This window comes from Micropterus dolomieu, linkage group LG08 (genome assembly GCF_021292245.1).
Source record: "Micropterus dolomieu isolate WLL.071019.BEF.003 ecotype Adirondacks linkage group LG08, ASM2129224v1, whole genome shotgun sequence".
In the NCBI taxonomy this organism is placed as follows: domain Eukaryota; kingdom Metazoa; phylum Chordata; class Actinopteri; order Centrarchiformes; family Centrarchidae; genus Micropterus; species Micropterus dolomieu.
Window position 1 is genome coordinate 20,043,355 of NC_060157.1, and position 26,870 is coordinate 20,070,224.

Below are 26,870 nucleotides of genomic sequence, written 5' to 3' on the forward strand. Positions count from 1 at the left end.
CGTTTGAGCAGACACATGCACATTTGTGGCCTGCTGGAGGTCATTTTGCAGGGCTCTGGCAGTGCTCCTCCTGCTCCTCCTTGCACAAAGGCGGAGGTGGCGGTCCTGCTGCTGGGTTGTTGCCCTCCTACAGCCTCCTCCACATCTCCTGATGTACTGGGCTGTCTCCTGGTAGCACCTCCATGCTCTGGACACTACGCTGACTGACACAGCAAACCTTCTTGCCACAGCTTGCATTGATGTGCTATCCTGGATGAGCTGCACTACCTGAGCCACTTGTGTGGGTTGTAGACTCTGTCTCATGCTACCACTAGAGTGAAAGCACCGCCAGCATTCAAAAGTGACCAAAACATCAGCCACGAAGCATAGGAACAGAGAAGTGGTCTGTGGTCACCCCCTGCAGAACCACTCCTGTATTGGGGGTGTCTTGCTAATTGCCTATAATTTCCACCTGTTGTCTATTCCATTTGCACAACAGCATGTGAAATTGATTGTCAATCAGTGTTGCTTCCTAAGTGGACAGTTTGATTTCACAGGAGTGTGAATGACTTGGAGTTACATTGTGTTGTTTAAGTGTTCCGTTTATTTTTCTGAGCAGTGTACTATCATGACTTATCAGAGTTTAACATTTTCAGTCAATCAAAAAAAAATTTAATTTTAAGTTCTGTTAACATAAAATATAATTTGTTGCCGTTTAAACCGCCCACAGTTTCCTTCTCTTGCATGTGAGGGCATGTTCAAGGCAGACGAGTGACCACAGGGCCACAGCTGAAACTCATTGAAGCGTAATGTGTTGAATGGTAAGTCGTTTTATGCTTAATTACACATATTTGCATTCTCTTAGGATTCGGTTGGTGATAGCCTACTGTACCGAAATCTGGAAGTCCTTATTCTGAAATTTGAGCAGTGTTGATAGTACAGTCTGTGTGCCGAGGTAAAGTTAGCTAGTAGCTGTAGCCTGTCACTGATTGAGTAGGCTTAAATGTGGGAGTAATAGGTGGCCAGGCAGCCAGGGAAAACGTCTTGGCAAGCTAACTTAATATGGGATTACCCATTAGCCACCGCTACGGTTAGCATGTAGGCTAGCTACGTTTATAAACTACAAGTAGCTACGTTAGCCAGTTAGCTGGCTATGATTCAGATGAGATGAAATACTAAAGATAACTCGCTAACACACACCTTAACTCTTGCGAGGATCAACTTAATTATTAAGTTCATGTTACTTAGAAATGTGTTTTATTGTGGCCTAAAAGGTAATTCACCATACTCAAAACATTGCTTTGAACTAATATAATTCTGCCAGCAGTCTTAACTTAAAAATTGTAGTGGACAACGTTAACATATGTTTTTTTGTTGACCCAATGTCTTATTATTTAGAGTGTATGCTCTGATTTGGAAGAGCATATATAAAATGATTTTCTGCTACTTCACTGAAACCAGTATAAAGAGTGGAAGATTCTACAGACACGCTAGCACACAAAAACAAGTTAAATGCAGTTAAATGAGCATTTTCAACAGCACTAGTTTAATGTGCAGTGTAGTGGATACGAGTCGCCTGATTGACAGGTCGCCGTGGTAGCGACTTGTCAGTCACAAGGTAGCCACAACCTAAAGCATATCCTGCTTTTAACTCAAAACGAGACCATAATTTACAAAATGAACATAATACTGTCAGAAGAAGTCTTGAAACTACCCAATAATATCCCATACTTAACCACAACGTCATGTTAGCACTAGAGGAAAAGTCAGGGCGACCACCAAGGTCGTCAACATATGAGGAATATATCAGTCTCGACCAAAGAGGTGGACTGACCAACATTGCCTGAGACCTACGTCACTAGCTTGGCTAGTAAAAATATGAAAGAAAATGACTTAAACTTTACACTGTAGATCTCGGAATTTAGGGCTGCAACTAACAATCCGTTACATTATCTGCTGTTCTGTTGGCTATTTTTCAATTAACTATGCTAAGTTAACTAATTTCATGTATGTAAAATATTTCCCTGAGCTCAGGGCGGTGTCCTTAAATCAAATAATAGCCAACTTCCATCAATATCAGAGAAAAGCAGAACATCTGCACATCTCAGAAGCTGGAACTAGAGAATGTTTGACAGTATTGTTTGATGAATTACTTTAATAGTACTAGAGTACTTTAAATTAACATTTCATATTTGTATACCTTAAGTACTCAAATTAAAGGAATTGCTTCCATGTTTCTATTGTGCTAAAAGTAGAGCATCTGCACTGCCTTAAGTGAAGGGTTGACCCCATACAGCCTCCCACCATACAAAGCCTGTAATGACATCATCACATATTTCAGTGGTGAGTAATGAATCAGGTCAACTCTTAAATGTCTTGTTCACACACTGCTTATCTTTCCTAATGGAATTAGGCCTCCTCTACCCACACGCCTGTTCTCTGAGGACTTTCCCCTCAAACAATTGGCTTGTCTGTGTTGATATCACAGTGCTGATTATCTTTGTGTTTTATCATAGTTTTGAGGACTCTTGTATGAATAGCACATTTGGGCTAAAAGAGAAGAAAGAAAGAAGAAAGAAAGAAAAAAATAGAACCACTGAGTCCTCATTAGATCATAACATTAAAATGTTATTGTTATTTAATAATATTAATTACATACATTTTAAAGATTTTTTTCATTCAAGACATAATGGTCTTGGAACTGTTAATGTTTGGGCATGGTGTCTTTTTTTCAGTGAGCTTGATCAAGTTTGGATTTCCATTACCCCTTGGCAGGAGCTGGCTGTTGCAACCATTTTTACATTTTATTTAGCTGTTTCAATTTCTCTGTTTGCCTGCTACCTAGTTTTCACACATTTTCAATGGCAGCCCGGGATAATAACAACTGAATCATGTAATTATTTACTTTAGGTGGACAGTTCTGCTAGATCTCTTGAAAAAGTTATAACTTATTTATAATTTCAAATGTTCCAAATTCTGGATCTGACAATTAAAATACAACTAAGTAAATAAACCTAACCTATAATAATCCTAAAAACATGCTTGAGCAAAAAACAAATTCCTTTCAAAGGAAGTCGTACAATAAATCCAGCAGCAACAGAAATAAAAAGTCACATACATGTGAAGAGTTTGGGGTCAGTAGATGTTGAAATTACTGACATATGCTTCATTCTATTATGGCTTTCAGTTAATGTTTTTTTCCTGCATTTCTTCTCTTTCACCTTAAACAAAAAGAGGGGCCTTTAATGTCCGTATTAATGTAGAAGCAGGTGGTAAAGGAGCCTTTGTTAATCACTTAATGACGAATTCCCCCCACTTTACATGGTGGCTTTTTCACCAGTCGTTTACTTCTTGTGCATGGGCTGTGGAAACTTTATAAAAAGTTTATCTTACCATGAAATGAGTAGGCACAGATAAATGGATAACGCAAGGTTTTGTCCATCAATGCAGTCAGCCTATTGGGGGTCCACCGACTGGACAGGTTTGGACCATATGTCATCATTCCGACCCTTTGTGTGGGCGTGTCTCTGTGGCAACCGCATCAGCTGTGGCCATTGTGTGTCGGTATTCAATGGCCCATATATTCATTGCAGGGCAAGTGTGGGCCCCGCAACAGAAACAAATTGATACATACAAGCCCCAGCCCAATTTGGCTCGCATGACACATTTCAAATGGACAAAAAAAAGGACATTTTAGTCTGTTGAAAATCTTGAGAAAAGCTTGGTCACCATGGTGACTGTGCATTAAAAGCAGCCATGGCCCATTAAACTCCAATCAGATGTAAATTTGGTCTGCCCCCAGGCCCACGAACGGAAAGCCCCTTTCAAACAGCAGACACAAATTAAACAGTTTGTTTTCCAATTCACGTCATCTTAATGGGTTTTTATTCGTTTACCCTTTGTTTAAATGAAGAGAATTACAAACTGTTATTGATTTATAATATTGGACCACTCAGCTGTCTGCACATAGTTTATTCATTGCACACTCTAAGTCAGATGGTTAAAGGAGATAAAGGACACTTTAAAAACTTTGATTTGACATACTCGGAAAATCATTTTATCTATGACAATTTTGGTAGTAAAATGTTCACACAAGATAATCAAATTTATAGACCCAGTAAAACAATATTGCTGTGTAACAGTGGTGTACAATTAATTGTATTTATATTTTTTCTTTGACCTCTGTGCTTCTTTATAATTTTGTTATATATAATTTAGTAATGAATTAAGACGTACGTCCCATTCCAATATTAACAGTATATTTATGACAGTCCAGCTGTAGATGATACTTATCTGCTAGTGATGAACACACAGTACCATAAATCAATTTTTATCAAAATGTCTCTGCCACACATTAATTACCAGATGGTTAAAAAGCTGTTTCTCAAATTTCCAATAATCAAATTTCCTGTTCAAGTTACACCAATGTTCTCTGCTCTGTCTTGCTGAAAACTATTTCTGTTACTAATACTGTAAACATGGCATGAGTGAGTGCTTCATGTATTATTGTTTTTTCTCCATTAAAATGCCCTGTAACACAGGAAACAAGGTTTATGGAAAACAAGAAGCCACTGGGTAACACTGTCTCCAGGACAGGAAGCAATGTGCCCTTGTGATTGGGCAGAGAAAATATTGTGTTTGACTTGATGTCTGGAGATTTGTTCGAGCCTGACATTTGATTCAGTGCGAGGTCTCGTGCAGTGTCTGATGTTATTGTAATAATCAGGATTATTTTGTTTCACAATGCCTGGCCTCTGTCAAAGTACAAGCCAACAAAGGGGGAAAATGGCTGGAGGACAAGTCTCCAGAATGAACACTGCTAATGATTGCTGTCCAGCTCGTCAACACACACATTCAGATTACTTTGCTTGCATTTAATCAGCAATCATTAGGCGAGGTGGATTCCTGTATTCTGTAATTACTATTATATACATATTACTGTAAGAGATTTGGAAAGAACACTGTAATAAGAGTTACAACTTTTATTCATTTGAGTAGACAACAGTAATTATGTGCAGTAATGGTCAATATTTTGTGTAGTGGAAAAACAAGTAGACAACTTTCAGTATTACAGAGAAACAAATGACAAGGGATTAGATTTTTCATTTACTGGGATTATCTATGCCAAGTTATCACAATGGATAAATTCACAAAGCTAATACAAAGAAGCAATGTGTAATCTGAAACTGATTACATGTTGGAAGTAACTTTCCCAGACACCCCATGGCAGAGTAATTTAAGCTACATTACGCTTATTCTGTTACTCTGAGTAGGTCCGTATCAGAACATGTGAAAGGGAAGAAAAAAAAGAACAATACTTTGGCTGATGTTAATGAGAAACGAGTGTGTGGTCCTGTTGTTCTGCCTGTCTTCAGGAGGGTGCAGCCGGTCTTGTCTTTCCTCGTGGCCTCATACAGTACAACTGCTCTGTTATGACAACACCGGACAGGCAGAGCGCAGCATGGGCTTCCACTGGCTCTGGACCAAGCTGACCTGGGACCTGACATTACCAGTATAGCTGCAGCCTCCCCATTGCTAGGCCTTTGTTGCACAGTGCAGCTAACGATGCCCTGTCTATCTGCTGTGCTGTCCTCCATGCAGGGCTGGAGGCTAATTTGACAGAGGGATGATTAACTACAGCAGCCACAGTAGCAAACTGTCTCATTTTCATGTGTTATTGTTACCAGTGTCCCGCCTCCCAGAGAGATATGACCACTCTATTAATGAATTATCTCATGTCTCAAGGGGATATTTATGTGGCACCACAGCTCAACAGTTTGTTGTAAACATCTCGTATGCCATCCAGGAACACCTTGTGTAAAACTGTATTTGTTATTTTATGAAATGTACATGTTTTAAATCAAAGATGTTTTCCTTGAAATTTGGACATGTCTTCCTTTTAAAATGAAAACCATCAAGTGAAGGCAGAAAATAAAATTAACTGCTTGGGAACTACATAAAAAGTGTTTCTTAAACTTTACCAGGATGAAAGTGGTGGCCATGAGAGAGGCAAAGACTGAAAAAAAGAGTGAAAAGGAGGCAGGATGGTGTACTGTCTGGCAGTCTGGTGTCCACACAGAGCTTCGTCTTGTCCACTGGTGGCTGTGGAGGATTCATTAAGCTCCACATTGACTCCCCCTGCACGTGAGTGACAGGTCCCTACAGCCAGTCATCCCTCTCTCTAAAGCACCACAGTTCATGTCACTCCTCTCCTGCCCATCTGGCTGCCTGAATCTAACAAGGGGTGTCCTCCAGTTCTAAGAGGGTACAAAGAGAGGGAGAAAAAGTTAAAGACCCGAAGATCCCATCAGATTCTCCCTGGTCCGAGGGCTGCAATTATTCAGAGCTTATCTTTTCAGCTTGGCTGATCTCCAAATGAATAAAGTGCGGGCCGCATTACTGCTGGCCGGGTGCACCCCTAAAGAGACTGAAGGAGGATCAGGGTTGTGGGTTATGGTGTCAATCTGGCCCTGACCCCTGGGGTTAGGGAGGTTAACGTTATGTAGTTACAGCGCCTAGGCATCCCCTTGTAGCACCTCCATTTAAACCCTGTCTGGATAAATGGAAAAGGGCAATCACATTAGAAGAGGTTTCTTTCCATTTTTAAGCAAAAAAAGAAAGAGAAAAAATCTCTAATCACAAAGTGACTGACTCTTGACTTTAAAGTCAGCTCCAAGACTGTGGCTGGAAAAGGAGTCAGAGGGTTAAGCTGGCACACTGAGTGCTGTTGCTGGTGTCAAGAGCTGCATTGAATGACCTACAAGCAAAACAACAGATGGTCTGTATGGACTATTTTAACATAAAAAAATGCTAAAATTCTCTGAAATGATTTCAGTTCTCCTTAATTTACCTTCATTTGTTTCCATGGTGCAGGCGTTTATGGATGGGATTTTTCACAGTAAAAAAAATTAACCAAATATAATATATTATTAATATAATAATATTGGCGTTACAACTGTCACTCAAGTTCATCTCAACTTACTCAGTGATCCTGAGTGAGATCTTTGAATTTTTCCTATTATAACAGAGATAAGAGAAAAGAAGCTCAAGCTGACAGAGTCATTTGGAAGCAACATCTAAATACAAACCACATCGGTGCAGCATTTCAGAATAAATATTCCTTAACTATTTATTGACCAGTGTCAAATCCAGTCATTGAATAATATGTTCAAAGGGGGTTTTAGAGTTTATTAAATGCCAGGATTCTGCCACACCTCAGGGTTCAATGAAGTGACACCCATGGACAAGTCCCACTCTGCACTTGGCACTGAGCCGGGGCACAATGAGGGACTGGTGGTCCAATGTTTCGCGGCGGCCCCTCTATCCCTGAGAATCTACGACTCTCAGATCTTCCGACAAGTGTTGCCGATGCCTCTCTTTTCTTCTGCCTTCATGGAGATGGCTGGGAGATTCTCATGCCACCACACAATGCCTAAACAAGCGGGTATGTCTAATTCAATTAAGTCCACAAGACTGTGCCAAGTGGGCCCTGGTCCCGTGTGACAGGGATAATGAGCGGGCAGAGAGGAGGAGGAGGAGGAGGGGGATAGGTGGTGGGACGTAGGGGGCTGAAGAGGGAGACTTGAGCTCATTCAGATGTTCATGCTTCATTCTTTTTATATTCTACTCTGGGCTTTAATGTGTGCAGGATGACCCGACTCATTGTGTGTTGAATGGAATATTTTGCATTCCAACATTACTGTTCAAATGGGCTTGATGAGGGACATTGAGAGATTGGGAATTATAAGTAGCATGACCTCTGAATTCCTACATTTCAGCACTTCTAAATGTTTCCAAATTTGGATTCTTTCCCACCGCTGAGGACAGTGTGTCACACCAAAGGTGTGTGGAGTAAGGAAATCTGACTCAATGAGTGACTCAACAAACAGTGTAGACACCTGGAAAGAGAAGCAGACTCTCCCCTTTCTGATCTCTAAAGTCCAACTAATACTCTTACATAGGAATAGCTAGCTCTAAACTTTGTGGCTAATCTTATTACCTTAAAGGAAGTGATTTAAGATTAAGCACATAAAATCCATACATTTTCAACTTCAGCTATGTTTTACTATGAGTAAGTCCTCCCAAGAAAAACAACAGCATCAGTCTGTTCAGCAAATTCCAACAAACGACAAGTGCTTACAAGTGACAAAGTGCCCTAGCGGCCGTAGGAATTATGACTCTTGTCTGGAAGAAAAGTTGGAAGTCAGATGATGTTGGATTTTAATGCGCAGACCTCTGTTCATTTCCTGTTTCCTAACGACGTCCACCATGACCATTCATCAATTCAATTTTATTTATATAGCGCCAATTCATAACAAAGTTATCTCATTGCGCTTTTCATATAGCAGGTCTAGACTGTACTCTTTATAATTTTATCAACAGACCCAACAAGTACCACCATGAGTGAACATTTGGAGACACAGGCAAGGAAAACTCCCTTTTAGCAGGTAGAAACCTTGAACAGAAACACCTGTAGAAAGCGAAAAAAGAAGAGACGAGAAAGCGCAAAACTACGGGAGAGAGAAGAAGTCGAGTTAGTAACATGCATTAAGGGAGAGGAGGAGAGAACAGCTCAGTGCATCATAATAAGTCTTCTGGCAGTCTAGGCCTGTAGTAGCATAACTAAGGTTCAGGGCTCACCTGAGCCAGCCCTAACTATAAGCTTTATCAAAGAGGAAAGTCTTAAGCCTACTCTTGTATACCTCCCAAACCCAAACTGGGACCTGATTCCACAGGAGCAAAGCTTGAAAGCTGAAGGCTCTGGCTCCCATTCTACCATAATCATTCCCCAACCTTAAAGGTGCCATATGTAAGAACGTGAAGACATTTACGTGTAATAAACTCTTTGTAATGGAACTTTAAAAATGAGACACTCTCCAACTGTCTCGGTTGCCTATAACAGCCTATGGAGGATGAAGGATGCAAGGCTGTGGCTTGGCTGCAACAATGGTCAAAATAAAATATAGGAATATTACAGATAGTAACTTTAATCTAAATATGGTTGAAATTTATTTTCCAGCATTCAGTGTTCAGTCTAGTGTATGTCACGTCATTGTTTTTGCCAATACCCAGGATGATGCTCTCTCAAGCTTATGGACTGCAACAGGAGGCTGACTGCAGTTAAGTTAACGGCCACCGGTGTCATTAGTAACAAGGATTTTGTGAAAGTTACACATAAACCTTTATTATTTTAACCATGTCATGTCAAACCTGATTTTAACCCAAACCATGATCTTTCCTTATGAGAGGCGTCAGATAAGGAAACGCTTGTAAGTGTTGGTCAAGAAAGACATGACAGAAATGACATACAGCATTTTTTGTTGTCTAATGTGGAGGATTTGTCTCTTGTGTGTGTTGCTGCAGTTGTATATTTCTGTAGAGCAAGAATATGTGTCTTATGTTGATGGAATTATTCTTCAATGAAAATCATTTGTTTTTGTGTCTGGGTGGATATGTTTGGAAAGGTTAGTGACATCCACTTATCCAGTGTTAGAGAAGAAAGTTGCTAAATGCAGTCATGGTTGACAGGGAGTTGGACATTGTAAAAGAAAACCTTCTTTTCTGCATTTCAACACTTTTGACTTCAGCTGGGAAGCATCTCAGACCTGAGAGGCCTTTAGTTTCACTGCAGTTTCTAAAGGACTCCTGCTGCTCCTCCGGGACCCTTGTCCCCGACCGGCACAAAAAGCCCCTTAAACGTTTGACTTTCTCACAGAAACAGCTTGCTAAATAGTATTTCTGTAATGGACTCCTGCTAGGGTTCATATGCGTTGTATAGCCACGTTGCACAAAGTTGAGTCAACATGATTACCATGAGAATGCTCCCAAAGAAAGGCCCAAAAAGGTTTTTTTGAATAAAAATCTGAAACTATAGAATTCTTTGTTTTCCCAGAGGAAAAAAAGATGAAAATCAAAGACATCGATGGTCATCGGAAAAGTGCTGCCGAATGAATGTCTTATTTACATGCCAAAGGGAAGGGCCATGGTTTCAAAAGGATGGGAAAACAGGGGCCTCTATTATGGTGGTGCTGGTCGCAGTGGCTACTCTGGCAGCCTCCCTGCTGGGCAGCGGTTAACAAGGCCTTGGCTGAATTAAAGAATGGCAATGAGTTTTTAATTGGTGACACATTATATTTATCAAGCTGACAGCGGAGTGACTGAGCTGCAGCCCTCTTGTATTGTCCTTGTGTGCGCATTACTTCCCCCTACGTGCCCCTGCATGATACCCCTTATCTGCCGGAGTCCCTCACGTGTGAAGAAAGAAGAAAAAATAATAATCGGCATCAAGTTGAATGATAACACTGAATTATTCATTAGGTTCCCTTAAAGTGTTGGATAAATCATCCCCTCTCTCTTCTTTTTTTAACAAAAGCTTCTCTTTGTTACTTAGTCCAATGACGCCAGTTTAGGCTTAGCATAAAGACCTTTTCAGCCCTATTTATCCATCGTGACAGAAGTTCTGCTGCAAGGCCGAAAAGTTATTAACAAGTGTTTAATATTTGGATGGGAGTGTTTGGTCACCTCTTCCATACATGGCATTTATGTGTGGCCCTCCTATACCCCGAGCAGTTTGTGACTTAACACTTAATAATGGCACTCAATGTTGTTAATGTGACCATATGTCATGAATATATTTGAATTTCAATAAAGTTCCATTATTCAACTTTTATTATCAGACTCAGTGTACTCAAACACTCAATGATCACGCAATGATCTACTGCTGATAACCTTATATAACAATTCAACTCATTCAAATAAACTCATTTTAGGGATTGAATCTGTCATCCGTAATTTTAATTAGATGTATGTTAAGTGTTAGTAGTAGATTGTAAATCTAATTACCTATATTTTGATATACAGAAATTCACTACATCATTTAGCAACAATAGCCCATCAGACTAAATGATTCATCCGTGGATGTAGGTTGGCATAAAATATCACATGTATCAGAGTTCATCTTGGGAGGAGCACCAGAATCAGAATGCTTTTGGTGAATTCAAGTTTAAAGTTCTTAAAGTTTATTTGCTATTTAAATTGTAATAAATTACAGCTGAAATGAAAAAAAAAACGCTTCTTTAGGAGCAGTATGTAAAACTGACAAAACGTCACACAAAACATAAAAGCATTCAGATAAAAACATAAAACACGAATGCAATAAAAGATCTGAATAGAATAAAGCATTTAGCTGAATAAAAACATAACACAATATATACATATTCTAAATGTTATGTGTTTATGTTATGTAACTAAGGTGTGTGCTGAATGCTGGGAGGCTGTAAAGTGTTAACTTGAACTTCTGTTACGCTTTTTCTAAATTTACAAGAGATATAACATGGTGCATGTCTTTTCATCTGTTTATTTTTAAAACACTAGTTGTTTATGAGTAACAGCAGGTTCCAAACTGTTTTGGAAGAAATCCTTTGTTGTCTTCGGGGCGTCACTAAAGCAAAAGGGGGTTTAAGAGTAGAGGTCCTGGCGATGCTCTTCAAAATGGTAGTGAAAGAAAAGGAGTGGGGCGAAGGAGGCCTAATGAAATATTTAAGATTTAGGCTAAAAAGGAACTTTAAAAAAGTTTGCAACAAAGGGGTCTGCCGAGGGCCTCCATTGTCCCAGGACCTTGCGGAAGCAGGGGCCAAGTTGCTACAGATATGAGGAGGGCCCATATTGAGCAGGGATGTGTAGACTCTGCTCACAGCTGTGTCGCCGCACTCCCGCCCCAGCCACCAGCCCCCTGCTTTGTGAGCTTTTGTGAGGGCCACAGAGTGGCGATTTTACACTGCGCTGATTGCACAGCAACGGCTTTGTGTGGTCAACAAGAAGAGCCCGCCCACTCCTGACCATCGGCGCTCACTCGCTCTGCATCATAGACACACACAAACACACACATTCATTCCAATCCCATCAGCCTACACTAAAATTCAGCCTCATAGCATTTTATTAGAAAAGGATGACAAGGTGATGAATCCCTTTTCAGAGGGCTGATATGAACTGCGGTGGTTGGTTGCGTGAGGGAGGAGGGGAGGCGATCTCATCCTCATTTAGGATGTGCCTATTTAGCGCCTAACTGCTTGTGATTAATGGAGGGCCCAAACATATGGCATTCTTAGAACCCAAGAAGGGAACCACGTTTGTTTGTTTTTTTGAGTAATGATGTCACAAGGTCAGTTTAGACACAGAACAAGTGAAACGAAGGAAGAAATTTTGCTTTTCTATTTGTAAAAGAGCAGTCGCTCCTACATCTGGTGGGAAGTAAATGTGTTTAAGTCACTGGTTATGTGTTTAAGCTGAAGGAATTAGAATGAGCTTTCTAAGCCAATTTTACTGAGCAAAAATTCAATAGTTTTTTTTTTCTTAGTTGGATTTTGTTCCAGACAGTTTTATCTACTACTCTCTGGCAAAACATGAAGGTAATTTTTAGCCACAAATGGTCATTACCTCCTTCGAAATGATGACAGCTTTCTCATGAACTCATTCCTTTTTTATGAGTTTTATGCTTATCTGGCTGTTGGTCTTTTATTGTCCTCATCTGCTAAATATAAATAATTTGCCTCAGACATGACTTGACCCCTCAGATAAGAGTGAAACCCCCATGAATGCTGGGCCGTTCCCTCTAAATCCCCTGGTGTCACTCCGAGCTATGAGGCGAGTTCAGGCCTGAGCACAACACCTTAACACATGGTTCACCCCATCCAAGCTCATAATGTCCTCTTAATGTGGCTAATGTGATGGCCAATATAGCCATGCCCTTGGGAATAACTGGGACGAGGACCTGGAATAATACAACTCACTCAACTCAAGAAAAATGTTTTCGTCTAAATCTTTGATCAGCAAAGGTTTTAATTGTAACTGCAGCCTGCACGTTTTAAGATTGACTGAAGTCAATTATGCACAACATTGTCTGTCCACTGTGCTTTGGCATTTTTGTTGTTTTCTTGGCAGAGATTGGTTAAAAAATTACTGTGAATAATTTCTCTTTTGTATATTTTTGCACGCATTCATGTATGCGAGTGCATGTGTACAGTATCCTCCCACCTGAACACTTTGAACACAGTAACCCCATAGTTTTAGCATATCATATCTGTGAAATACATTATACCATCTATAGGTTTGAAAGAATATCAGTGTTGTTAACACAATTTTTATTTACTTTACAAAAATTCTTTACTTATTATTACTTATGGTCACTCACCTGCCCGTTAGTGGTATCTAGCCATTCAGATTGCTTTACTGTAATTTGTCCATTTGTCCAGAATTTGAGATGTCTGTCTCGGAGAGTAATCAGGACCATTGCCATTTAAAGAGATGTAACTACAGATTTTTTTTCCTTTTAATGTTAGGTAATTACATTCATCTCATCATTCATCATTATTTTGGCGTGGCAACAGAGACAGGTATCTCAAATCCTTGACAAATTAGACCAAACTTTTTGCCATGGCTAGACAACAACAGTGGTAAGTAAGAAAAAAATTGTAATTTGGGTGAAATGGCCATTTAATACACTGAATAAGACTTTAGGAATATTATGTTGTTACTGAAGGTGTTTTCCACAAAATAAAATATGTTGTACCGATGAGGATGCATAGGAGCGCAGCAATGACATCACTGAAGCTAGAAAATCTTACCTCTAATCCTCCTATAATGTGTCTGTTTGGATCTACCCTGCCAGAGTTATTTCTAGCAGTGTAGACTCACTCTTCTGGGATGCTTAATAGCCGCTAATAGATCTAAGGCTGTTGGAGCAAGTCAGGCGGCAGCACAGAGAGCTTGATACAAACCAGACACAAGACTAGCTAACCTGTTAGCCTCCTCTTTATTTAAGCCGGGTTTGCTAGCTGCACTTTCCTGGGAGTTTGTCGCTCTGTTCTTCACAAAGACCTGTCACGTTTAATGGTCTGTTGCCTGAGTGGGCTGCTGTAGCCCTCTCTAGAAGAAAGCCCAACGAAGAAAGGCTCATGGTCAGCTAATGCAGCTTAATATTCTTTAAAAAGGTTTGGGGGGCAATTAAGAGAGCGTTTCCCATGGCTCTCCCCTCAGCGGAGCACGGCGGCCTGTGCAGCAGCTCGTCTGTTTGATGGACTCTGAATGCATCTTATTGATGGGGGTCAGAGATTAGAAGCAGCCGTGCGAGGGGAAGAGAGTGAAAAGAGGGTCCCACATGGTGGCCACAATCAGACACAGACAGACACACACACATAACCACTAACAGCTCTTCCACTTGTATGTCTGTGAATGGTATTCATCTAAGCTGAATGAGTAACTGAGTGTTGAATGTCCTCTCATAGAGATTCACAGATACAAGTACCACAAAACAGTTCTATTTTAATTATTTTATTTTCTTTCATTCACTGTTAAATCTTTCATCCAGCCCCCTCATGATAAAATTTGGTAAAAATTGTCTTGGTTAATTTTCTAATAGCCAGTCGTAAGACTCCAAACGTCGTCCACCTGATACGTGGAAGTCATGCTGTTTCTTTGCCCTTGTCTGTCTGCACATGTCCTATCAGTCGTCTTGACGGCGGAACAGTGCTCTGGCATGTGCAGATGCCACATGTGTGTGACTGTGCTGGGTCATGACCCCGAGAGCAGACGTGTGAAGCCAGTGTAAAACTTAACCAGAGAGTGCAGAGAAACCATGCATTTCTGAGGACAAGGCAAACGTTGCTGCACCAGTGACCTTTGTAGGTGGGGATACACGTGAATGTTTTCAACGTGAGTATTGTTGTGAATTTGTTGCACATGGCCAGATCAAATGAGTAATCGCAAAAAAGACCTGCTTGCAGTACTTACTGCATCAGGGAAGTGGTCTGACTCGCATGAAAGTGTACCAACCACTTTCCTGTCATCTGACTCTTTTTGCACCTATTTTGTTGTTGGCAAAGCTTGCCTATCTGATACCCAAGTAGATACAATGTCGTAGCAAATATAAGCCCCAGGTAATAAGTCTATAATTCTAAAGTACATAAATAATTACATTATTTTATTTCTTTCCCCCTGATAAAGCATTGAATGTTTATCTTATAGTGCTGTGTGGAGTTTTCAGGCACTCTTCTATAGGGTAGTCCAGCTACAGCTGTAGCTGACCATGCAGTGGCAATTAGAGGAGTGTTTTGGGTCAAGGAGAGAGCAAGGGTTTTGTTTGCCTCCATCTCATGTTTGAATGGCCATGTATAGGACCATGAAAGAAAAGAAGCCAATTAAGTGCAGGGCGGTTTAATTTTTTTGTCCCATGTTGTAATTAGGCCCAGACTCCAAAAAACTTCCTCAAGTACCTTTTGGGTTATTTTGTTGTCAGGCCATATCATTAGGGCCAAAATGATCCTCCCAGGTGCTCACTGCCTGAATATGTAAAGAAAAACTGCAGTCTGCAAGCCTTTGGGCCTGGTAACACACTCTCTGGCTCATACACAGCCACATGAGTGGAGTCTTTAAATTCTGCCAATCAGGCCGGTTCAAACAAAGATGAAAATGTTTCACATTTGGGTGATCAGGGAAAATAAATGAACTTTTAACATCTGTGATGTACATTCAACCTGAGACTACATACTGGGTGCACTCTCAAAAAGATGGCCAAGAAAAATGAGAGCAATTACTTTTCGTCTTTGGACATTTCAAAGGCACTTCAGAGCTTCCGTTACTTTTGATGGTGCAGGAAGTGAAGTGCAGTGTCTCTAAATGTTTAGTTTCATTCACAACCACATCACGTCAATCAAAGGTTTTTTCCATCTCTACTGCAAGTTTGTGCGATTCATATTGTTCCTGTTGCTGTCTGTCTGGTCTGCCGCTTTAATACAATCTTTGTCTGAAATACTGAGTAATTCACATCTTTTTTCCCCATCTATCTTTTATCTTTTTCTCATATGGACAGCAAATATAAAATAACTAATCAATACACTGATTGGTGGATTGATTAACTGACTTTTTTTGCAGACAAATTGTGCCCCAGACTGTTGATAACTGATAATGTTTCTACCGTTTTGCTCATACATAAAGTTCCAGCTGTTTCGAGCGATTAGACAAATCAGTCTAAACTGTGACAGACAAAACAGGAACCGTTGGTATGCATATCTGACCAATTAATCAAATACCATGACCCCATAAACTCCCCACCCTGAGACACACACACCCACACACACATGCGGACACACTCCCTGCTCCCTGACTCTGGAAAACCGAGAGTCCAGCAGCTGCTTTCAGAGTGGGCGGTTAAGGGAGGGGTAGCTGAGGGGCATGGGAAGGATTTTAGTGTGCCATGTTAATAACTCACAAGTGGCCTGGGCCAGTGGTCCCTGTGTTATTAATGTGCCACCACACTCCTGGCATCTGACCCAAGGATACATTCCTGGCGTAATAGGCAGCAGCTGGGCCGAGGTTTCCGGGAGGACAGCTGAGAACAAGCAAGGGCGACCATAGGGAACACCCACCATTACCACTCCCCTGAGACCCAAACCTGCTCCCTCCATACTCACTGGTCCCTCCCAACCAGGAAACCATTTGAGAATGCTTGTTTATTGAGGAAGACCAGACAGATTATTATTTGGAGTAACACAGTTTACATCTTGCACTCAAGTAAAAGCAGTGGGGATGCCTCTTGGAGAAACAATAGCTCTGCCTTCACGTAGTTGTATTTTACTGGTTTCATTCAGTGTTTGGTAAAGCCAATCCCACCAACAATCGGGGTCCACATATGCTGTTTATTGGGCTACTGTCCACAACAATATTAAGCTAAAATTAGACATTAAATAGTCTAGGTCATCTCATTTGGTTTAAATTAAGGCCAAGATGGATATCACTCCACATGAAGCTCAAATATAGCCTTAACAAATATTTACATGGCAACATACAATTGTGTTTGATATCTTGATTACATTTACTCATTCAGCTGACGCTTTTATTCACGCTATTATTACAATTGCTATATATATATATATATATATATATATATATACACATATATATCAGAGGCACTCCTCTGGGATTAAGTGTTTTGCTCAGGCACACATTGGTGGATGTGTCGCAGTGTGAATCGAACCCGGGTCTCTGACACCAATGGCATGTGTCTTATACACTGCCCCATTGCTACCCCGATGTGCTAATGATGTGTAGACTAGGCCCAAACTACTATTTGCAAGTTTTACAAGTTATTCTTGTCTATAAGGCAACTTTTGTGAAGAATATTTGCCTTCCATCAGCGTATTGATTTTGTTTGTGAAGTGAACTAAAATTTCTCCCTCCTTAAATACAATAAATATGTTGTACTACACTTGTATAATTTGAGAAGAGAACATTGTAGAAGTAATATACAAATGACACATATAATGTTTTACCATGTAAATGGAAGACAAAGCTAAAGAGCCCTAACAGGCTGCGTGTTTTTTAAGAAGTTTAACGCTGACAGAAGCTTAAATGTCAGAGGTAAAAACATCAACATTTTCAGTTATATGACCCATTCGCTTGCTCTAATTCTGACACCCTTCCTTCCCCTGATTCCACTGAGGTACAGTTTTGAAAACTGACCCTGAGAAAAAAAAAGTCCACCATGGTTTAACTCGATTGCCAGGAATATAGTTTTTTCAAAAGCACCTTCGTTTAGTGTGCATGTGTACACAAGAAGTGGGAGCTGACACATAGACCTCAGTCTTGGCTGACGACCAGCGGCCAGAGCAGCGCTGGCAGCAAGACCGTGAGAAACATGGGGGCGACACCCAAATGTCATCACAGCTGCAAAACTGCTGAGCATAAAAGCCAAATTATAGAAATATGTACCCCGAGGCCTCCCGACAATGAAAACAGAGCCGCGTTTCAGTGGCTGCTGCCCTAGGAGTGCAGGGGAAGTTGTCCTGCGTTATGTTTCGTGGGATTTACTATGAGCAAGGAACTCCAGATTCCACAGCTGTTGGCAGACATCAGGGAGCACGTGTGGGTGGTTGTGTGGGAATTTATACTGGGTCAGCACCGCTATTATCGTGCCATGTTATTGCTCATCAAGCCTTGTTGCCCGATGAATGTGCTGTTCACATACTGTATGAGGGAGGGTCTTGCTCACAATTGGCTACATTGTGCAGACATTTATCCTAATGACATGGATGTTTTGCTTCACAGTATCTTGGATGTCTTAATCACCAGTGTGTATTATGAAGACTTTTGGGAACACGCAGTCATTATTTCTTGCTTTATCAAAGTGTATTTTTGTGATTATGATTAAACCAAACTAACTGTCATGTTCACAACCCCTCTTTGGCAGGAAGTTTTGGTTGTGGTTTGGAGGCCATGTAAACACTGCGTGTGTTGAGGGATTGTTGGGGGTGGATGTGTATATCAAAACATCTGCACGCTGCACTTCAAACTTGTCTCCCTTAGCAGATCAAGCACCACATACTCTTGCTAATATTCATAATAGACAGAATTTAAATGCTCTTTTCTACTCCAGTGTAGCCTTTGACCTCTATGTGAACATGAACATTACATAAAATATATGAATGTAATGTAAAGGGTTTTAAGCTTAAACATTGCAAGAGTAGACTGTTTCTCCTTGGTACCTTTATGACTGATTATTGTTGTTCCTCATGGAAACTTTTTTGTTTTTTTATATTTAATACGAAGGTGTTGATGATTCAGGTTTTATGAGGTGACTTGTAGAGCACATTTATACCTAAGCACGCACGGTATACATTTTTGTATTCATGTCATTTATACCTTCAAAAGTACAAATTATAATTTACAATAGGAAAGACTGAGGAGGGCCCTGTGTAACCACTTTTGCCTCCTTTGTTTCTCCATGTTTTGAAAAGGCAATTCTTCCTGCAGCAGTCCTTGTTTCTGCGTACTCCCACTGTTGTGCTACTGACTGTGTAGACTGAGAAACCAGTAGGAGTCACCAGTACTGTAGTAAAGTCAGGATCCTTCCAACCTTATCACCAGAAAAGAACATCAATATTAGACGGTTTACATCCAATGCCAACGTTTTTGAAATTCTCTCTTTCTGCAATATGTGTTCATGGCAACTATAGCATGGATGAGGTTGGGAAAAGGTCATGGTTATGCTTAAGGTATGGCTAGCTTAAACACTTTGCTAGAGTAAGGGAAAGATTGTGGTTACAGTTAATAAAAAGACAAACATTAATTACAGGTCTGATGCTGGGCACAAACTCTGGCTTTCCACCCATGAACACTGCCAAGTGGGCCCGGCCAGGCCAGGGATTGAAACAAATTTTTCCATTAACAAAAATGTAGTGCTGTCAGAATAATTTGAAGGACACTATAATCACACCAATATTCTAAACACAGGGGCTATATACCAGAAACTACTGTATACGCTCAAAATGCATCTGGGATCCATTATATGCATGTCAGGGGGCATCTGTGAAAAAAATTTACTTTTCATTACAAAAAAAAGTACTCCTCTAGCCCTGTGTTTGTGTGTGTATAGATAATCCTGCAAAGTTAAAACAGTTACAAAATAATAGGTATGTGACTGTATTTACATAAACACAGGTGAGTGTCTGCATGTTTATATATGCAAGTGTACAACAGTAAAACCGTACAGGTTGGTGTTTATTTGCGCATGAGAGCAAAGCTGGGAAAGTCGAAGAGTGGCAGTAGCCTGGCGGGTAGCTGCGAGGGAGGTAGATTTGTGGTTTGGGTGGGTTGGGGGGTATTCGCGATGTGAGCTTAAGGAGGCGGATGAAGAGAAGGGGTGTGCAGAGAGGGAGAGAGGGCCTGTGCTTGTGCCTTTCAAGGTGTGTTATTTGTTCAAGGCTGTCCAAACATTTACAGAGCGCTGGCAGCCCTGGAATGCAGAGGCAGGGCTGAGGCTGAGAGCAGCAGCCGTGGGAAACCGCTGCTCTCCTCAACCTCTGCAGACTCGTTCCCCCTCGGGCAGAGTGTCAACACAGACAGTGCCAGAGATGTGTGGGCCTGATAGTGACAGGTCCCGTCAGCAGCCACACATTCACACACACACACACACACACACACACACACACACACACTCACACACGCGCAGCTCCAGCAGGCACACAGCCGGGCTCATTGCCTCGCTTGCAGACTGACACACATTAACAGACAGAGGCAGAAGCCAGAGGCACGCGCGCTCGCTCACGCGCGCACACACACACACACACACACTTAATTGTTCATTCACACACCCACACACATACATACACTAATATTTCACAACTATGTTCGTAGCTTTAGTATTTAGAGGGGCTTGAGTTTTATTTTATTAATGACATGTTATAGGTGGTAAAGGAGTGCGAGACCTTATACATATAAATGAACGTCCATTACATTCAAGCCCTTGCCAAATGAGTTCAAACCATGCTGATTAAGCCTATCACCACCAGGTAAATCTCTGTATTCAAAGTATACAGGAGTTTTTAAATCTATTGTCTGACGCAACATTCCCATGCTATGCCAACCAGCAATGATCGGTTTGCCAGAGCTGAGCAACTCAGTATGGCAGAGCCTATATGTCATAAGCACGTGGTAACAGAGCTGTGTAATTGCTCTCACTTTCAGAAGTGGAAGGCAAATGTTCTGCACTGCAGGTTTAAGTTAAGTTTATTTTATTTAATATGGACATAGCAAGAGCATTGGAACTGCAACATACAATTATGCACAAGCACCAGATGCACTGTTTTTAGTATTTGTCCACAGGTGTCCTAAATAAATTAAATGGTGAATCCAGGAAGTGAGAGGGTTCAGTTGTCTAGATTAAACACAAGGAGAAAAATGAGTCAAGAAGAACTTGTTTCCAGCTATAACCAAACACCATATTTACTGGTCATGGAAAGTGAGGTGGGGCAGAACAGATGATCTGGGTGTCCCACTTTTAGGTGGATATCTTAGGAGCAATATGAGATCACCCACAATGTTCTTTCTAGTCTGAAAATCATAAGGAAAGCCCGGTATCAGCCTAATAAGGTATGTTTATCCATTCAAGTGAAGCAAGGCATTCTGTTGATGTCTGAAAGAATAGAGACGTGCCGATCTTCTCTTCTACAGCCCATTCCATCCTAAGCAAATGGCTATTGAGCCCTGCCGGACCACAACGACCAGAGTGAAAATATTGGGCTGGTGTTGTGAAACTAAGTCAGGGATGGCAGAATAGAACTTTACTTTGATACATATAAAAATGGTCCAAAAAATCCATAGCATTTTTTGCCAACAGCCAACAAAGCTAAAAACAAATACGTTGTTTCAGTGTAGACAGTGGACATGACTTGAGAGTAGTGACAAAAGCTTCACTATAGAACACACTCATACAGTGTAGAAACCAGGGTCAACAACTTGCAGTGTGCATGTGTGTACACACAGTATAATTGTACACTCAGACTGTGTGCATGAACATGTCTATGTGTCTCCTTAAAACAGCACTGCACAGATTTAGCATTGCACTCCTATAACATTGTTGGACTCACGATTGACAGTTAAAAGAAAAACAGATTCAAAGCCGATGCAGCAGAACCAGAGATATCATCTTTTTTGGTCCACACATTCTTCTTCCTTCCTCAAAACGCAACACGGATGTGTTATGCTAGTAGCGACTAATGTAGCTTCAAGCCACTATCCTCAAGCAGAGATGAGGAGCGGGCTACAGAGATCAGGTGAGCTCAGTTCTCTATAGCTCTTCTCAACCCCACACTCCACACTATTTTGTGATACTACTTGAGGCGACTTATCAGATTTTGAACAGCTCCCTCTGGAGCCACAATACAACTTTTTTTCACATATGCAGTAGTGGAGTTCCCTTTTGAGTCAATAACATTGGATTGCAATTCAGTAACACTAAAAATATTGAAAAGTGTAGCAGAGTAATTGTGCTGTGCAAATCTGAGACCAGCTCCAGGCAGGTTCCCACCACAAAGGAAGCCATGAAAAACGCAACAGTTTGAAAATCTTTAGTCAAAAAAAGTCCTTTTATTTAACTTGAGTGAGGAAAGAGTGAATGGTTAAACATTCACCTGTTATTGCTCCTTGTCAGTCAGACTGAGGTGACAGTAAACATGTCTCTAGGTGAGGACCTGTTGGCCTCAAGCATGAGAAACATGTCTTGTCGAAACCCACACCAGGAAGTCAGCTGGCACTGTGCGCTGCTGAAGTGATATCCTTCAGGAAGCTACCCAGGAGTTCATGACTTTCCAGGTGCAGAGCAAGTTCTCTCATATCTTGGTATACCTGTTCTTCATTCAGAAACAAACACTAGCCTCAACTGAGATTACGCATGACTGACTTGTTGAACCTCACACCTTGCCCTGAAGTCACACAATTTTCTAAAGGGTTAAATATATATATACACACACATATATATATATATATATATATAATATATATATATATATATATATAATTAGTGTTCAAATTATACAGTGGCTTTCCAGGGAAGCCTCCGCGTACATGAAAAAATATACTATAAATACATTTCAGTTCATACACAGAATATTTAGCCTGGGACGTCAAAGAAACAGAAAAATGATTCACCGGTAACAGTCAGACTCGTAAAATGATTCTGATCAATACAAGAAATGAAACCTTGACAAACTCTTTCACATTTTGTGAGTGGAGTATTTGAACTTTAGCCTCACACTGTCAACCTGTTTTCTCCATTCCAAATCATTGCGGAAGAATAAGAAAACACTTACGTGACAAAGGTTTCTAACCACACTGGCATTTTCAAATCATTTTCAAATATTTGCTGTCTACATTAACCAAAAAAAAGACAAAACTGAGCACTTAATGCCACTTCTGCAGGGCAGTTCTTAACTGTTTTTCAACTGTTTTCTGTTGTTTTCAAAACATAATTAAAGGAATGACCGTGAGCAGATCTGTATAGACATGTGACTTGGACTCAAGTGAGACTTAAGTCACAATGCCAACTTAGTAATTTTCTTTCCCAGCTCTCTTCTAAGACAACAGTGATTGTGGAAAGGATTGTGTGGGAACCACCATCATTTGATTTAAGAGGCTAATTTGCCTATGTATTGGCAAAATATCCATTGTTTGTGTACACCTGTCTTCAGGTTCATAGAGCAGCTGCTAAACAAAGGCAAGCTGAGGTATTGCTCCCAAACACATACACACAAGGTGCTCAACGACGCCTCACACATCATACCTTGAGAGTCTTAAGGTATGAGAAGGCTGAGTGAAACTTGCTCGTCACCCTCTTTGCACATCGCTTTGTCCTCGTGTCTGTCATACACACACACACACACACACACACACACACACACACACACACACACACACACACACACGCACACACACACATACCTGCGCCTTCTGCCCTGCAGCCACATACACCTGCCTGCACTGCTGTTGGAGTGTCGTGTTTCAGCGATGACGCAACAAGCGACCAATGAGCTGCGGTGAGAACGGTTAGGAGTGTGGTGGGAACTCTCCTCCCATCTCTCCTCTCTCTACCTGGGAACCGGTGCTGCCTCAGGGAGGGGCCCCCAGCCGCCCGCTGTCTGAATGAACACCAAACAAAAACTCTCACCAACAGTCGAGTTACACGAGTCAATGTTGGTTTTTCTGTAGTCTATTATTTTTCCCTCCCCTATCATTTTTTTTCATTCATGGCTGGCACACTGCTTTACATTTTGGTAGGGCTGGAAAAAAAAGAAAGGACACAGAGAGAGAAACAAAACAGTTAAAGTGTGGGAACTTTTCCTTGATCCTTTTTTCTTCTTCCAAGAGCTTTTATCAGTATTAACTCTGCTTACACAGGTATTTGTGCACCTGTGGCACTGGATTAGCGGACCAGCTTCGTCATTGTGTGCATAAATAAGCACTGTGAGCAATTTTTTATTCCAGGTTTCTGGCTGAAAACACATTTAATCCTGGGCTGAATGGTTTTAAAAGCTAAGATTTTCAAAGCAAACTGTATTCTTCTTTCTATTTAATGACCTGTCTCAATACATCGAGGTATGTGAAATGAAGAACTGCTGATGCAAGTCTTATTCTATATTTACATTGTTTCTGTTGTTTTTAGTTTTGAACAAACCTGCAAGATTACTTATGTCTGCCATGTTACTTTTGACAGCTGTTTAAAAGGCTGACCTTTTTCTCAGAGCTGAATCATCATTTTAGAAATGACTCTTGATGATCCAACAAATCCAACAGTGCCTCCCTCAGTACAGAAAAGAGTAATGCCTTAATAGAGCAACATCCGGTGTTTTGCTTTTGTATGTTCTGTTTAGCATCAACATTCACCAGTACAGCTGAAGTCATTGTTCTGCTGTCAAGTTTGAGTCCACTGAATGTAAATAAATGTTCCTCTTGTAGGATTACGTTAAGCAGTTAAATATGAGGTACAGGCTAGTGCAGGCTTTTCTCTGCATGCACAGGTTAGGTTGGAATACATACAGGATTACTGGGTTGATCGTAGTCTTATTGGTTAATCCCATCAATAAAGATGGGGAAATTTCTTAGTCAGGACCATCAGTCTGATTATCTGTATCTGTTTTTGAGAGAATTGTTTTTGCAATATTTATTTCACCACAGTCTAGATTAAAGTGAGGTGAGGGGATAAATTATATTTTTTTAAAAGTCACATAATATAATATAATATAGTCACTGATAATAGTTATATCATGAAAGTGTGTTATTAGTAATGTGGCTTAATTTGTAATTTAAATGTAATTGTTCCTGTAATTGTCTGATTGAATCCTGTATACTGTGATTCATGTATTTGGTACACTGACAGATTAGGAGAATTTTTTTCGCTGCTCGGTTTCTTTGCAAACATAATGGAGCAAATCAAGTAACTGAGTGTATAACACAAATTGCATTTATGTAAAGTATAGAATTCGTAGGGAAGTGGTCTTGGAGGATGGTGGGCGTACAAAGCACAAGACTCTGACAACAGACACCAGGGTTTGCATCCTGAATACAACTTGTGGTTACGTTTAGACAACAAAATCAGTTTGGTTATAGTTAGGGAAATATCATAGTTTCAGTCAATAAACACGTTGTGTCTCATGTCACTGTGGACTTTTTCAATATCAAACAAATACCTTGCTCTTTCCTTCACCTTAACCAAATGCTGTGAGGGCCTAAACTCAACCATTCAAAGGTTTAAACATTGTTTGATAGCAAGCAGATATTACAGGAAAAGGAAGTTTCCTTACTTTTATAAAAATGTAGTCCTGTTGGTGTTGTGTTTTCTTGTTGCAAACTGCATATTAGTATATACCAGTATATAAACACAGTTGGTATAACCACTTTCATAGGAAAAATGTTGGATTCCACACTTGACATTTATCAGAATATCCAAACTGACTCCTATTTCCCAGGTTAACTTGTCTTCTTTAGTGGGTGATGAAGCTCTACCAGAAGAAATTTTAAAACTCTCTGCATCCCAACTACTGCTCAGTGCCCACTCAGAGAAGCATCACAGGGATACAAGCCGTGCGTGCACAGACCCTGTTACTGCCACTGCTGGACACTTCCATCCTTGTGAGTGGGTCTGATAACAGGATAGACACCTAAGTGTGAAAGAATCCTCCCTCCTCTTTTACTGCAGCCCCCAACAGAGCTGCACCATCCTCCTGACTGCCCAATAAAAACAAGTAAAAGGCTGACATTGCACTTCATTTAACACTGCATGCCCTTCACTCTGCCTCTTACTTAGACCATTGTCATCTGCAGGGACTTGGCATTGTTGAGAGGTTCATGTTGTCCATAAACCAAAACTCCAGACAACAATAGATGGGCAGCTGTTTCCTGGGCACGCAGTGTGTTTTGTGTCCTACAAGCAGGTGCTTTCTCATGATGTCATTTTGTTGGATGACAAACGTAGCTTGAGTTTCCAAGTGACTAATGTCATCCCGTAATGGACTAATTTCCTTTTCTTGATGTAAATGTAAAAAAAAAGTTTTCATTCTCTTTTTATGTGTTGGAAACTATAAATTCAACTTGTGAATCCAAGACCACAAGATGTGTAATAAGCCTCAAATTCAGCAAGAACATACTATGAGTATGAGGACCATCATACATTACCTTAAGGCTTAAACTCATAAGTCCTACTCTCAGTTGAATCTAGCCTAAATCTGACCTTGAACCGTGAACGCAAATCTGAAATAGCTTCAAGTGAGTTACAGTGAAATGACCTAGCTTCATAAAAAAGCCTACAATTTGAAGATACGATACTCAATATAGCTCACACAAGGATAGCAAAACAAGGAAAGGCAAACCCATTAAATCATCTCAGAGTTGAGTGTGTAAATGGCTCAGTTGATTTGGCCTGGGTGAGGAGGATGTGCACTCTTTAGAGGATCATTCACAGTGAGGTGTCAGGTGTTAGAGGTGGGTTTTGTCCAACACTTCCCCAGGGCAAGACTCGCAGTGGGCCACGACTTCATCCCGCATGCCTGCTGGCTTTTGACTCCTTTGACTGTACTGAAGTGTGTCCACAGAGAAACCACAGGAAGGGAAGGAGCTACAAACCCACATTGATCATCATTTGGACACAACTCAGTTTTTCTTGCTCATAAACAAAAGATCTTTCAATAACTAGAAATGTTTGGATTACTGTTCTTCCTATTTGTGTTTGTGCTATTTTACTCTTCAGCTGTAAGTGGGTACGCCACTGGTATCAGTATCAGTGGAGAAACAGTCTATTTATTCTTTCTTTTTCAACTTCCATGCTTTCAAACTTCAACCTACTTTTCTTTATCTTTCTGAATGCTCTTTTCCCCTCCTTTTGTTATGCGTTTTTCAGTCTTTGGTTTACAGGAGGTCCACAGTGGATAGGGACATGTTTGCTGTCTCTCTCACCAGAAGCGGTTGGCAAAATGCTGGGCAAATATGCTCATGGAAAGTCAACCCTACTGAAGGGAATTGTGGGTTGTTTGTTGGCGTATGTAGGGTGAGATCTGTGCCCTGACCGCATG

The 26,870-nt window shown here is 40.7% G+C and overlaps 1 long non-coding RNA gene across 1 annotated transcript in view; it reads right to left on the reverse strand.

The window, feature by feature from the left end:
* Positions 1 to 5,025: 5,025 nt before the first annotated feature.
* Positions 5,026 to 26,870, reverse strand: part of LOC123975379 — a 24,127-nt gene continuing 2,282 nt past the window's right edge. The window contains exons 2-3 of the long non-coding RNA XR_006826044.1: positions 23,248 to 23,444; positions 5,026 to 6,236 (exon numbers count right to left, since the gene is read on the reverse strand). This is a non-coding gene — a long non-coding RNA (uncharacterized LOC123975379). The remainder of the gene's footprint in view (positions 6,237 to 23,247; positions 23,445 to 26,870) is intronic.